At 43.9% G+C, this 12,945-nt stretch overlaps 1 long non-coding RNA gene across 1 annotated transcript; it reads left to right on the top strand.

Moving 5' to 3' along the window:
* The first annotated feature begins 1,157 nt into the window (after positions 1 to 1,157).
* On the top strand, positions 1,158 to 12,477 carry LOC134479012 (uncharacterized). Its single transcript, XR_010051934.1, has 3 exons — positions 1,158 to 3,633; positions 8,511 to 8,551; positions 12,326 to 12,477. It is a non-coding gene; the product is annotated as an uncharacterized LOC134479012 (long non-coding RNA).
* The last annotated feature ends 468 nt before the right edge of the window (positions 12,478 to 12,945 follow it).

Here is a 12,945-nt window from a genome sequence, read left to right as displayed (position 1 = left end):
ACCCACCCACTTTCCAGCCTAGGGGCTGGGCTGCCCTTCCTGCAGAGTCTTCTCCCTGTATAATATAGACATTTTATCTCTCTCTCTCTCTCTCTCTCTCTCTCTCTCTCTCTCTCTCGTTTGCTTTCTTCTTCTTCTTCTTCTTCTTCTTCTTCTTCTTCTTCTTCTTCTTCTTCTTCTTCTTCTTCTTCTTCTTCTCCTCCTCCTCCTCCTCCTCCTCCTCCTCCTCCTCCTCCTCCTCCTCCTTCTCCTCCTCCTCCTCCTCTTTGTACACATGTGCACATGCCCTCCCCACCCCTCATGGGTGACTTTCCTTGAGGCCAGTGAACTCTGCCGCCTTTACTATATTCTAATCTTGTTTGAATTGGCTATTTCACAAGCGAAGAATTAACTAACAGCCAGTACGACAGCCTTACCCTGTAACAGGTAGGGACTGAGGAATGCTGGGAGAATCCCGAGGCCAGATCCATTCTGATGTTAAGTAGACACCTCAGCCATCTCTTGTGGGTTTGAAACAACACATGTCAGTGAAGGAGCAACATCACCTCTGATGCTGCCAGCTCCAAGCTGACCTGAACCCACAGAGGCAGAAATGAAGTGAGGTGTCCTTGGCCCCTTCTCAAGAATGCACAAGGTGAAGCCTTCCAAAAAAAGGGAACAGTCGAGCTCTCTCTCCTTCCTCCCTTCCTTTGGAAGCACAGTCAGTGCTCTTAACCACTGAGCCATCTCTCCACAGAAATGCATTTCAATCCATAGTAAATAAAGAACTTGGCTTCTCTTCTTTTTAAAGATTTATTTTCATTTGCATGCATGTGTGTGAGGCTGCATGAGTTTATATGCATCACATGAGTGCAAGCGCCCAGGATGGCCGGAAGAGGGAGTCAGACGCTTCAGTTCTGAAGTAAGTGGTTGTGAGCTGCCCCGCGTATGTGCTCGGAGCTGAATCACGGGATAGAATGCATACTCTTCTTGTAGAATATTCCAGTCTGGTTCTCAGCACACATACATGGGGCTGCTCCCAGTTACTCCAGCTTCTGGCCTCTTCAGATAGAGACACTCACATGGCACATACCCATATACGTACACATGCTCATAATTTAAAATAAATCTCTAAAATCACATCATATACAGGTACAAAATAGAATGAAATCCGACTATTTTATAATTAATATATTCTTTAAAAGTGTGTCAAAAATTTATTCTGATGCTTCTACTTTAAATTATGACTGGAAAGGCTTTACTTAACCTCACAAGCTTATACCCACATTTACTTTCTCCAGAGTGAACTCTTACACTAATCAGGATTATTTGGAAGATGATTAGAGGAGACAGAGATGCTTTACTGCTTGTGTTTCTTGCAGAGGAGTCAGATTTGGTTTTCAACTCCTGCTAGGTGTCTTTCAGCCAGCTGTAACTCGTTCCGGAGGGTCTAACACCCTCTTCCAACCTTTTATGGGGACCAGGCATTCCTGAAGCACACAAATATACATGCAGGGAAAATACTCAATACATATAAAATTAAAAAAAACAAAGAAAAAATAAAACATGCTCCTAGAAACTGAGCATTGCAGTCCTAACCTATAATTCTAAGAGTTCAGAGGCTGGGGTAGGAGGATTACAAGTTTGAAGCCTACCTAGATTACAGAGGAAGACTGTAACCTGGGCAACTTAGTGAGCCTCTGTTGAAATAAAAATCTTTTTTTTAATTGGTGAGGACCTGGGGCATAGACTCTCAAGAGTGCACACACAAGGCACTGGGTTCAACCTCCAAGGCTGCAAAAGAAAAGTAGAAAGGAGAGAGATTGCAGGGTCTCCTGAAAACACCGCTTTGCTGCTCTCTCCCTGTCCGGAATCTGATTTGGGCTGGAGTACATGCAGCCAAAGACATCCAAGAGAGCTAAGGCCGAGCTGGCCACTCTCGAGCATCCTTAGTGAAACTCCCAGCGAGCCTTGGCCTTTGTCTTCTGATTCTCCCTACACTGTTTGGGGCATCCTTTTCATTCTTTCAAGCCATTTCCTGAAATGATCAGTCTATCTCAGAGGACTCGCTGGCTTCCAAAGAAGCAGGAAGAAGTGGCCAGAGTTTTGACCTCAGGTCATCACCCTTTCCATATCAGGAGGATTTGTGAGTTTCTGAAACCACTTATTGATGTTTAAAGTGGTAGCTCTAGGGAGATATATGACAGCGGGGCTCTGTGAGGGACAATTCTTCAGGACACATCAGAAGACCTAAAAAGGAAGGTTGTTCATAGTTCTAATCAGCAGAAAACACATCTGCTTCTCACAGGCCTTATTGGGTTGCTGTCCCGTATGAGAGTCTTAGTCACAGACCAACTCTGGTGGTTTGCATATGCTTGGCCTATGGGAAGTAGCACCATTAGGAGGTGTGGCCTTGTTAGACGAAGTGTGTCCCTGTGTGGGTGGGCTTTGAGGTCCTACGCTCAAGCTCTGACAGTGTGGAAGCTACTCTCCTCCTGGCTGCCTGTGGAAGACAGTCTGTTCCTGGTTGCCTTTGGAACAAGATGTAGAACTCTCCATTCCTCTAGTAGCACGTCGGCCTACTCGCTGCCATGCTACCCACCATGGTGATAATAGCTTGAACCTCTGAAACTGTAAGCCAGCTGCAGTTAAATGTTGACCCTCATAAGAGTTGCCTTGGCTGGGGTGTCTCTTCACAGCAATGGGAACCCTAACTAAGACACCAGCTCATGCAGATGCACCACCACATGGGGATTACCATCACTATAACTTCCTCAAGCTCCTTCCTTGGCTACCCAGTGCCTTCCACCCATAGAATCAGTTACAAAACAGCAGAACCGAGAAACAGCTTAGTCATCTACCAACTTTCTTGAAGATAATGACATAAAATGAAAAAGTAAAATAAAAATAAAAATGAACAAGTGTCATATAAAGACACTCAAATAAGAGCCCGGTTACTTGGGTCATTTGATCAGAATGCCCCACAGAGGGGTCAGTGACCTCAGCATGTGTCCTTATATCCATTCAGGGGATTCTTACCTTTGGGCAGATTTACAATCGAACGCCCTGCCCTTCAGATACTGAATTAAGATGCCTGCAAGGAAATGGGGAAGAGATAATATCCCTGAAAGGCCTTCCAGGCTCTACCCATTAGCAGTCTGACTGCTATGTGCCTTTCCTAGGATGTTGGCTCTGTAGTTGACCAGTGTGGCCTTACAAACAGTTCTGTATAACTAAGTGGTTTTGTGTATCTCATGGCAATTTGATGATTTAAAAAAAGGATTAATGTTATCATTTCGTGTGTGTGTGTGTGTGTGTGTGTGTGTGTGTGTGTGTGTGTGTACATGCATGAGTACACGCTCGTAGTCATGTGGAAGTCAAAACAGTTTTTGGAGTCAGTCCATGTGATGGTTTGCATATGCTTGGCCCAGGCAGTGGCACTATTAGAAGGGGTGGCCTTGTTGGAGAAAGTGTGTCACGGTGGGAGTGGGCTTGGAGACCCTCCTCCTAGCTGCCTGAGGATGCTCAGTCTGTTCCTGGTTTCCTTTAGGTGAAGATGTAGAACTCAGCTCCTCCTGCACCATGCCTGCTTGGATGCTTCGATGCTGCCATGCTCCCTCCTTGATGATAATAACGGACTGAACCTCTGAATCTGTAAGCCAGCCCCAATTAAATGTCTTCCTTTATAAAACTCATGTTGGTCATGGTGTCTGTTGACAGCAATAAGACCCTAACTAAGACAGTCCATTTCCTCTATCTTGGATACTGGGGATCAACTCCAAGCTGTGCAGGGCTTTCAGCCACAGAGCATTCCAGCAAACCCACAGAACAATTTTTAAACCTCTGTACTTCACAGAGCGTTCTAATCTCAGAAATGTCTTTATCACGGCAAAATATGCTTTCAGAATACACTCTTCATGATACTTGCAAGACTTCAAAATATAAACATATTTTCTTTGCACAAAGAACCCCTCTGAAGTGGAGGGCCCTGTTTAAAGGAAAACCAACATATTAACTAGAAAGCAAAGTGAAATTGCAGCAAAAGGATCATGTTCCTCCTAATACGGACATTAGACAGTGTGTTTACCTACACACGGTCCTTGTATTCCATCAGCGTTGGGAAGAACACTCTCCTAGAGATGCTAACAGATGTGCCTCAGATAAAGACTTCCCCTGAGCAACGAGTGGAGCTCTGCATTAAGTTGCTCTGTCATGGAAAGTCCCTGGTCCATTGAGGAAAATAGACTCTGGTGAGTGACATCTGATGCCCTCATCCAGTCGATCTCCTCTTCAATCTCAGTGACCAGCTTTGATCTCTGAACTTCAGTCCCAACTCCATGGAAACCAGGGGACCACCGTGTCCTTCTTGACTGTCACCTTATGGTGTGAAGACATGTTGGCATGTTCTGCTACTGAAGTATCTTTGTATTTTTCACCTTCTTCAGGAACAGATACTGGGACAATGGGTAGGGCTTTAAAACCCACTGCAAAATTTCTCCTGAAGTCTTTGAACCTGGCAGTTCTTGGCCATATTACAGAACAAAGCAATATGGTCATACATGTAATAATGCTACTGCTTGTGTGCCATTGCACAGAGCACAGTAGTTCATGGCTGTGCAAGAGACCAGTGATACTTATAATCCACCCATTCTCGCAGACTGAATGTTCTATGCCTTGCCTGGGCTGGGGTCTGATGCCAGAAGTGGTCATGTGGACTGTGACGTGTCTGAACTCATGGAGACATTGTTTCTATAGGAAACCACACCCACAATTTAGCTTAGAGCTCGGTGTCAGAAACAAATGTCTTTCTTTTTTCCAAGTGAGAGAGAGAAAGACACACACACACACACACACACACACACACACACACACACACACACACACAGATATTAGATTCTTTGGAAGGGCTGAGAAGTGCCTGCTTTGGCTGATGAATGAATGAGTAGGTGTATGCCCATTTCTAGGGGAGGGAAGGGCAGTAAAACTTTTAAAAAAATCAAACACACATAGGCGAATGCCAGCAGCAAACCACTGAACTGAGATCGGGACCCCCGTTGAAGGAATCAGAGAAAGGACTGAAAGAGCTTGAAGGGGCTTGAGACCCCATATGAACAACAATGCCAATCAACCAGAGCTTCCAGGGACTAAGCCACTACCCAAAGACTGTACATGGACTGACCCTGGACTCTGACCTCATAGGTAGCAATGAATAGCCTAGTAAGAGCACCAGTGGAAGGGGAAGCCGTTGGTCCTGCCAAGACTGAACCCCCAGTGAACGTGATTGTTGGGGGAAGGGTGGTAATGGGGGGAGGGTGGGGAGGGGGACACCCATAGAGAAGGGGAAGGGGAGGGGTTAGGCAGATGTTGGCCCGGAAACCAGGAAAGGGAATAACAATTGAAATGTAAATAAGAAATACACAAGTTAATAAAGATGAAAAAAAAATCAAACACTACACAAGGCGTATTTCTCATTTAGTGTTAGCTGTCGGGAGGCTTAGCATTGCTAGTATCCTGCATTACTTTAGAGCTAAGCCTCCCAATCTCAGCTGTTAGCCCCATCCCAGCGGTTTTGTTTATTCTTAGCATTCTAAAGTGCACATATTTTCATCAGCGAAAGCTGCAGGGGTAGAATGGAGTCCTGTCTGAGCTCTAGAGTCGGACTGTGGAATTTGATTTGGCAGAACCTCAAGCAAGTGCTTCTCCTCCGTGCACATTGTCACCTGCAGCATGCTGCAGTGCTTAGAGGACGCCTGTGCAGAGGGTTGGGAGAGTCCACATCTGATCAGGGTTAGCAGCGCATAACAACGAGAATGAGGCAACACACCACACATGTAGACACTTTAATCGATACTTTGTGTGATATTGACTCTGGATGATAGATATGCCAGAAACACACTTGCCAGCTGAATTACAACCCCAACATCCTCAGAACCGTTTCTTTTATCATTCTGAACCAACATTATGTACTTATTAAAGAACCTCCATATTGCTTTACCTTGGCCCTGGTAATGTTATCTTATTGTGTCTCTGTGAAACTGACTAGAAAGCTCATCTAAATCGGGTGGTTGCTTTACGTCTGCCTTTCCGCACAGTTCATCCATGTTGGTAGCATATGTCTGACTTGCCTTCTTTTCAAATGTGCTTCATTTTAAACCTACTATCATTTGAAATATTCCAGCAAAGAGATGTTTCTTCCCATCAGAAAGTGCTATTAAAAAAAAAATGAAGCAAGTCTCAAACCCCTGGGTGACATAGAATGAAACATCAAACCATATACGAGGAAAAATACACTTGAGCTTTGTGCTTTAATTTCCCTCATGACCATAATGTCACTTACTATGAAATTCTTTTACCATGGCGTTTATGGTTGGAGAAGAAAAAAGGCAAAGACCTTGTGTGAGACGATGACTTAGTCAATGTTCTATTGCTGTGAAGAGACACCATGTCATGGTTTGAATATGCTTGGCTCAGGGAGTGGCACTATTAGGAGGTGTGGCCTCATTGGAGTAGGTGTGTCCTTGTGGGTGTGGGCTTTAAGACCCTCATCCTAGCTGCCTGAAAGTCAGTGTTCTGCTATTAGTCTTCCGATAAAGATGTAGAACTCTCAGCTCCTCCTGCACCATGCCTGCCTGGATACTGCCATGTTCCTGCTTTGACGATAATGGACTGACCCTCTGAACCTGTAAGCCAGCCCCAATTAAATGTTATCATTTATAAGACTTGCCTTGGTCATGGTGTCTGTTCACAGCAGTAAAACCCTAACTAAGACAGAAGGGAACAAATTACTGAATGAAATCCCCAAAGCTTTGTCCCACACTTACCTTGGCTTGTCACTGGCCTTGGTCATTAGTCTCCTGCTGCTGCACTTCCCAAAAGCAGGAGTTGAGAGTCTGTAGGGAAAGGAGGTGACATTGGAACTGGAAGGAAGGCAGAGCATACCCAGTGAAGGGAGAGGAAGAAGGTTGATGTAATGTGGAAGAATAATTTAAATGTGTGACTTAATAGCAAAAGCATTTGCTCTTCAAAACTGGAAGAAAATGAACTAATCTCGGGTAGTAGAAATATATAATTAAAGTAGAACTGGACTGTAGATAACTTTTAGGTCTTAATTTTTTATATGGAGATTTTCAAATATATACAAAAGTCTAATATACTAGACTACCAATCAACCCATCACTGTTTCAAAACTCATTAACATAAGGATGATTTTTTTCATCTTCATTCCTGGCCATCTCTTCCCTTACTGAATTATTTTGGAACAAATCCCAGGCAACATATTTCCTCTATAAATATTTTAGTATGTATGCCTAAAACACAAAGAGTGAAAATCCCAACAATAGCATTAACCTATGTGAAAAAAAAAACCTTAATTTTTACCAAATATCCATTCAATAATTGCTGTGGGTTTGTCTTTTAGTCCTAAAATGCTTTTGAGTGCTTGTTGAGAGTCCGAACCCATTCATTAAATTGATTATTTCTCTTAAGTTGCCTTCAATTCCTGAGTTCTCCTTCTTAGCCCCTCCCCCTTCTAAAATCCTCTGCAATTAACTTGTTAAGGAAACCAAGTTGCTCTTCCTGTGGCTTGCTCTCAGCCCGGAGTGTGCCCACGGAATTCTCACTCCTCGATGATTTACCATCTTGTCTTTCTCTGTTGCAGTCTCTGTAACTGATAAAGATGCTTGAGGAAAATGGGATTTGGCTTGGATTTATTTAGATGATTTTTTATTTTAGTTTTGCTAAGTCTAGTCGTAGGCGGTGGTGTTTATTCCACCAGGAGTCTGGTAAATTCGTCTCGTTTTCATCTCCGTATGCGTTGATGACTACATAGAGTATTTCTCATGTAGAAATGAGAAGTGGTATCTATCCAATGCTTACCACTGCCTATGTAAATGAACATTTTTCTACGAAATACTTCCCTTGTCCACTTTTCGTTTTACCTTTTGATCTTTCTTTATGCTGGTGCTGGAGATCAAATCCAGGGTTTCACCCAGCTTAGGCAAATGGTTTCTCACTGAGACAGATTCCAGCCCTTGTTTTGTCTTCTGCAAGGAGGTCTCACTGTGCTGCTGAGGTTAGACTTGAATTTCCCTCCGTCCCTCAAGGGCTGTGACTACAGATCCAGACTCCTGCAAAGTTTAGAGTGAAATTCTCCATGACTGTTCTATTACTTCAGAGCTGGCATGTGTGTGTGTGTGTGTGTGTGTGTGTGTGTGTGTGTGTGTGTGTGTGTGTGTGTGTAGGGGGATGTTGGCAGGTTATAAAACCCCTTAAAACACTGACTGGTTTGCCACCAAACTTGAGATAATTGTAGCGACTCCCTCACTGGGTTAAGGAAAATAGACTTTACTCAGGAGCTGGCATGAAGTAAGGACTCCAAACAAATGAGCTATTTATTTCTAACCCTGGAACTTAGAAAAAAAATCTGGAAGCAAGTGTCCATTTTATAAAAGATCCACCTTAGGGTCTTTCTGAATACTGTCATTTCTCAAGACATTTAAATGCCTCACTTATACCAAACCTTACTTTTTCAGAGATGGACCTCTTGAGAAATGGCTGATTCCAGCTCCTTCAGGTAAGGGGAAATGAAGCAGCTGCCTGGCTTCCTTGAGTGGACAAAAATTTCTAGAACTACACACACACATAGCAGATCAGGACTGCTTTTCTTGGTGATGAAAGTGAGACTTCCAGAGGGACCAGAGTCCCGCCAAGGCTCATTTTTTTTCCATCAGCTAGGACTTCTAACATGTTTTTCCTCCTGTCACTTTCTGTCATGCGTTTAAGGAGTCCAGTATGTGCTGGAAGCTTGGGACATTTGTTGCACCAGAGGATCTCACATAGCAAACTACCCAGGAGAGCCACAGGGAAACGTCCTACTAAACTCAGATGAACGGCTTTAGCACCAACTCATGCACCCTTACTTGAGTCTTAAGATTACTCTGAGGGGCAGGAGAGCACATCTAAGCTGCTGGCTGGGTTTCAGAGGTGCTAAGTCCAGATCCCAGCACTCACATCAGTGCTAACAGATACCTGCAATTCCAGCTCCAAGGGATTCAACAGCCCCCTAAAGCATGTGTGCAGGCACACACACACACACACACACACACACACACACACACACACACAAACACACACACACACACACACACACAATCAATCAATCGATCAAAATAAAACTTTTTAGAAATTGCTCTCAGGGTCCCCAAAACCATGGGCACCAAGGAAAGTGGTCTGGAGAGACCCCCTTCCACAAGAGAGACAACAGCCATAACCATGCTTTTGCATAAAAGAAAGAAAGCAAATGAATGAGAACGTGGATAGCCAGGTCAGTACACTGTTAGGTGCCACGGGCTTAAGGGGCCTCTGCAGTTGGAGAAGGACTTTGTGGCTGGAGCACTACCGGCTTCGTGTTAAATCTGCTCCTGCTTATCAGGAAAGCTCCGTTTACAGGAGGACTTTCTGGGAAACCCTTTTACAGACTAGACACTAATTTATTAGCCCGTGTGTTGAGGCATTTCCTTATTTTCTAAAAATGTACAGACACCTTACTGAACAGCAGAAAACTGTGCACAGTTGGAGCTGGGGGTGAAGGCACCAGCGGTACCAAGAATAGTTTTGAAGTTGCAAGGGCCTTGGCAGGTCCAAGCAGAACGGTAGTACCCTAAGGAGTGCAGTTGTCCCTGCCACAGAGGGAGGGGCCCCGATGATGTGGTCACTAGCTGATAAGGTAGGTCAAGGAAGGCAAAAGGGCAAGCTGCTGAGCATTCCCTACACCAGCCCCACAACACAACTTATCTTCCCCACCCCCGTCCCCCACCCCCTCATGGTGGAGCTTCGATTACGATTACGTTGACAGGCTTGGCCAGAGAATTTGGATTTGTTCCTACCGCGGCCTTACTGATATCCCCTGCGCTATGAGGTCTTGGGCCTCAGCCAGGAGAAGCACCTGGACGATTCCATGCATCACTAGATGCTTAATACCCCTTGGGAGGACTGGGCTCTTCATTCCACAAATAGACTGTTCTTGCGAAAGACGCATCTCAACCCGGGCCCAGGCTTCTGGTTTTTTGCATTTTCATAAATGGCCAAGAAAAGTTTAGCTTAGAGAATCAGTCACAGCGTTCTCCGTTTCACCCACCGTGAAGGGTTGCCACTTTGAAAGCAAATTATTTCAGAAAAATCAGGAAATGACTAAAGAATTAATTGGAAATTATTATTAAAATTAATGGAGCTTCCAGATGAGCCCTTGTGAGCTCTGAAACAAGTTCCTTTTTGTTCGAAATTCAAAAGCGCTGCCCTAGAACTCGGCCCAAAGTTCCTTAGATGCATATCTCCATAATGAGCAAGGGGATTGCAAACAGCTTCTGCAGCAGACTTTATTGCTTTTCAAGATGAAAAATGTTCTAGTGATTTGAAAAAAAAAAAAACCCGCTCATCATTTCCTACTTCAACTCCCATCTGCCCAGTCAAAGAGTGATCCTGACGCGTGGACTCCATGTTGCTTCCGGTGGCTGTGGGGTGATATAGGGACAGAAGGCACATTAAGAAAGAAGGAGTGAGGCCTTCTGGAAGGACTGTGGCACTGTCTGCCCATAGGTGATGCTTTGGAAAGCATACACGTTACACATATATAATTATCTCCTCAATCAAGAGTAAACTTTACATGGGAAAGGTTCAGATTTTGCTATTTTGTTTCCAGGTCCCTTGATTCTCCACATAATAGAAATGACAGTTATATGTTGAGTAAAAATTATCAAAGAGTAACAAGACAGGGAGAGAGAGAAAGAGAGAGAGAGAGAGAGAGAGAGAGAGAGAGAGAGAGAGAGAGAGATGACTACGGCTGTGGACATGTCTCAGTGGCTAAGTTGCTTTCTGGTAAGCCTGACAGCCTATGTTCAATCCCCGGAATTCACCCAATAGAAGGAGAGCTCTGACCCTTACAAGTTATCCTCTGACTTCTATATACATGCCACAGCATGATATGTACACACATGTGGACACACAAATCATTAATTTGAAATTTTTAAAATATAAAGTGCCCATTTTAAAACTCATTCTCTTGGTAGGAAAGCAAATGCACCACTTTTGATGACGTTTGACTTTAAAATAATTCCACACTTAGCGAACAGTTTTAAGAACTGTTTCAGTGGCCAGCAGTGGTGGGACATGCCTTTAATTACAGCACTTGGAAGGCAGAGGTAGGTGAATCTCTTGGAGTTCGAGGCCAGCCTCATTTACAGAGCAGGTTCTGGGACAGTCAGTGCTACACCCTGCCTTGACCCCTTCTCCCGAAAAAAGAATTGTGCCAGCCAGGCTGGAGAGACGGCTCGTGGTTAAGAGCACTAGCTGCTGTTCTTACAGAAGAGTCAGGTTCAAGCCCCAGAACCACGTGGTAGCTCACAACTATCTGTAACTCTAACTCCAGGGGGTTTGACACTCTCTTCTAACACAGGTCCTAGGCATGTATGTAATGTACAGATATACATGCAGACAAAACACTTATGGACATAAAGTAATTATAATAATATAGAAATAAAATAAAAAGAATTATAACATCATTGGCCAGAGAGATGGTAGGGGCTTTGGTCACCAAATCTAATGACCAAATTCCAGTAAAGTTGTCCTTTGACCTCTACACACACGCGCACACACACACACAAACACACACATAAACATACACATATACACACACACAATTTTTTAAAGGACTATATCAGGAATTTATGGAAATTCTTCATTCAAATTCTCTAAGCACCAAGGCCTGCCATGCTTGTTTTTGTGTGTATGTGAGTAAATTAGAGACAAGATGCCCATTTCCTTTCCAGCCTGATAGTGTTGGAGTCCTAAGAAAGCCAGTCTCTTCCATAACTACCACGAAACTGTCAAATTCAGGAGGTGAATAGTGAAGCTGTCACCTCATCTAGAGACAGACATCACCCACCACTTGTCACTTATCTTAATCACATCCTGTGGCGGAATGATGTTTGAGGGTCTAAGCTAAGATCACATGATGCATTTATCGCTTCTCTTTAATCTCCCTCAGCCTGAGACACTTCCCCAGCCCCTGAGGCCTCGATGTTTTATGCACCACAAAACAATTACTTTGGAAGGAGTCCTCCAGCTCATGTCTATCTGATGTCTCGTGATTAAATTCAAGTTTTGTATCTTTGGCAGAATTGCCCAAGTGAGGCTGTGCACTTGTTGGGTCCACCGATCTCTTTCCCTGGGTAAACTATTATGCTTAAGGCTTCTCCAGAGTTCCTGTTTCTCCATTTGTGATTGGTGCGCTGTGTGGAGATACCTTGAGACTGCGGACATATCCTGGTTTTTTACATTTATTTATTTATAGGACAGTACATCACAGCATTCGTGCAGAGATCAGAGGACAACCTGTAGGAGTCACCTCCTTCCTTCCACCTTGTGAGTTACATAAATAACAGTGTGGGCTCTGGGGACAAACTCAGTGGGCCAGGCACGGAGGCAAGAGCTTTCCCCGACTGAAGCATCTTGGCCACATCTTAGCATCCATGGACGATTCTTTTGTTGTTAGAATGGTTTGTTTATCCTTTGTTTTCTGAGACAGGATCTCATGATGTAACTCAAGCTGGCCTAGAATGCTCTATGTAACCCAGATCCAAAGTCACACCCCCAAACTTTCTACTAAATCCTCCCAAGACCCAGGATAATAGATATACACTACCATTCCTGGCTTGGTTGACAACTCTCACTTGGATAAGTTATTGATACTTGTCAAACAGTTACTGGACCATGCCCTCCACTCTTGTTGGCTGGTATGCTGTGAGAAAAATGTGATTTATTTATATCAGCATGGATTTGAGTTACAATTTCATTCACTGGGGTTATATAATCTGTCACTATTAGTATTTTTATGTGTATTTTCTCTCCAATTAAGCTAGCCACCGTGTTCTTTTCACATACATTGTTTCGGAGTATTACTTCTTTACCTAA

The sequence above is a fragment of the Rattus norvegicus genome, chromosome 5 (genome assembly GCF_036323735.1).
Source record: "Rattus norvegicus strain BN/NHsdMcwi chromosome 5, GRCr8, whole genome shotgun sequence".
In the NCBI taxonomy this organism is placed as follows: domain Eukaryota; kingdom Metazoa; phylum Chordata; class Mammalia; order Rodentia; family Muridae; genus Rattus; species Rattus norvegicus.
The sequence above is the reverse complement of the archived record's forward strand: the minus strand, read 5'-3'. Positions and strand labels throughout refer to the sequence as shown.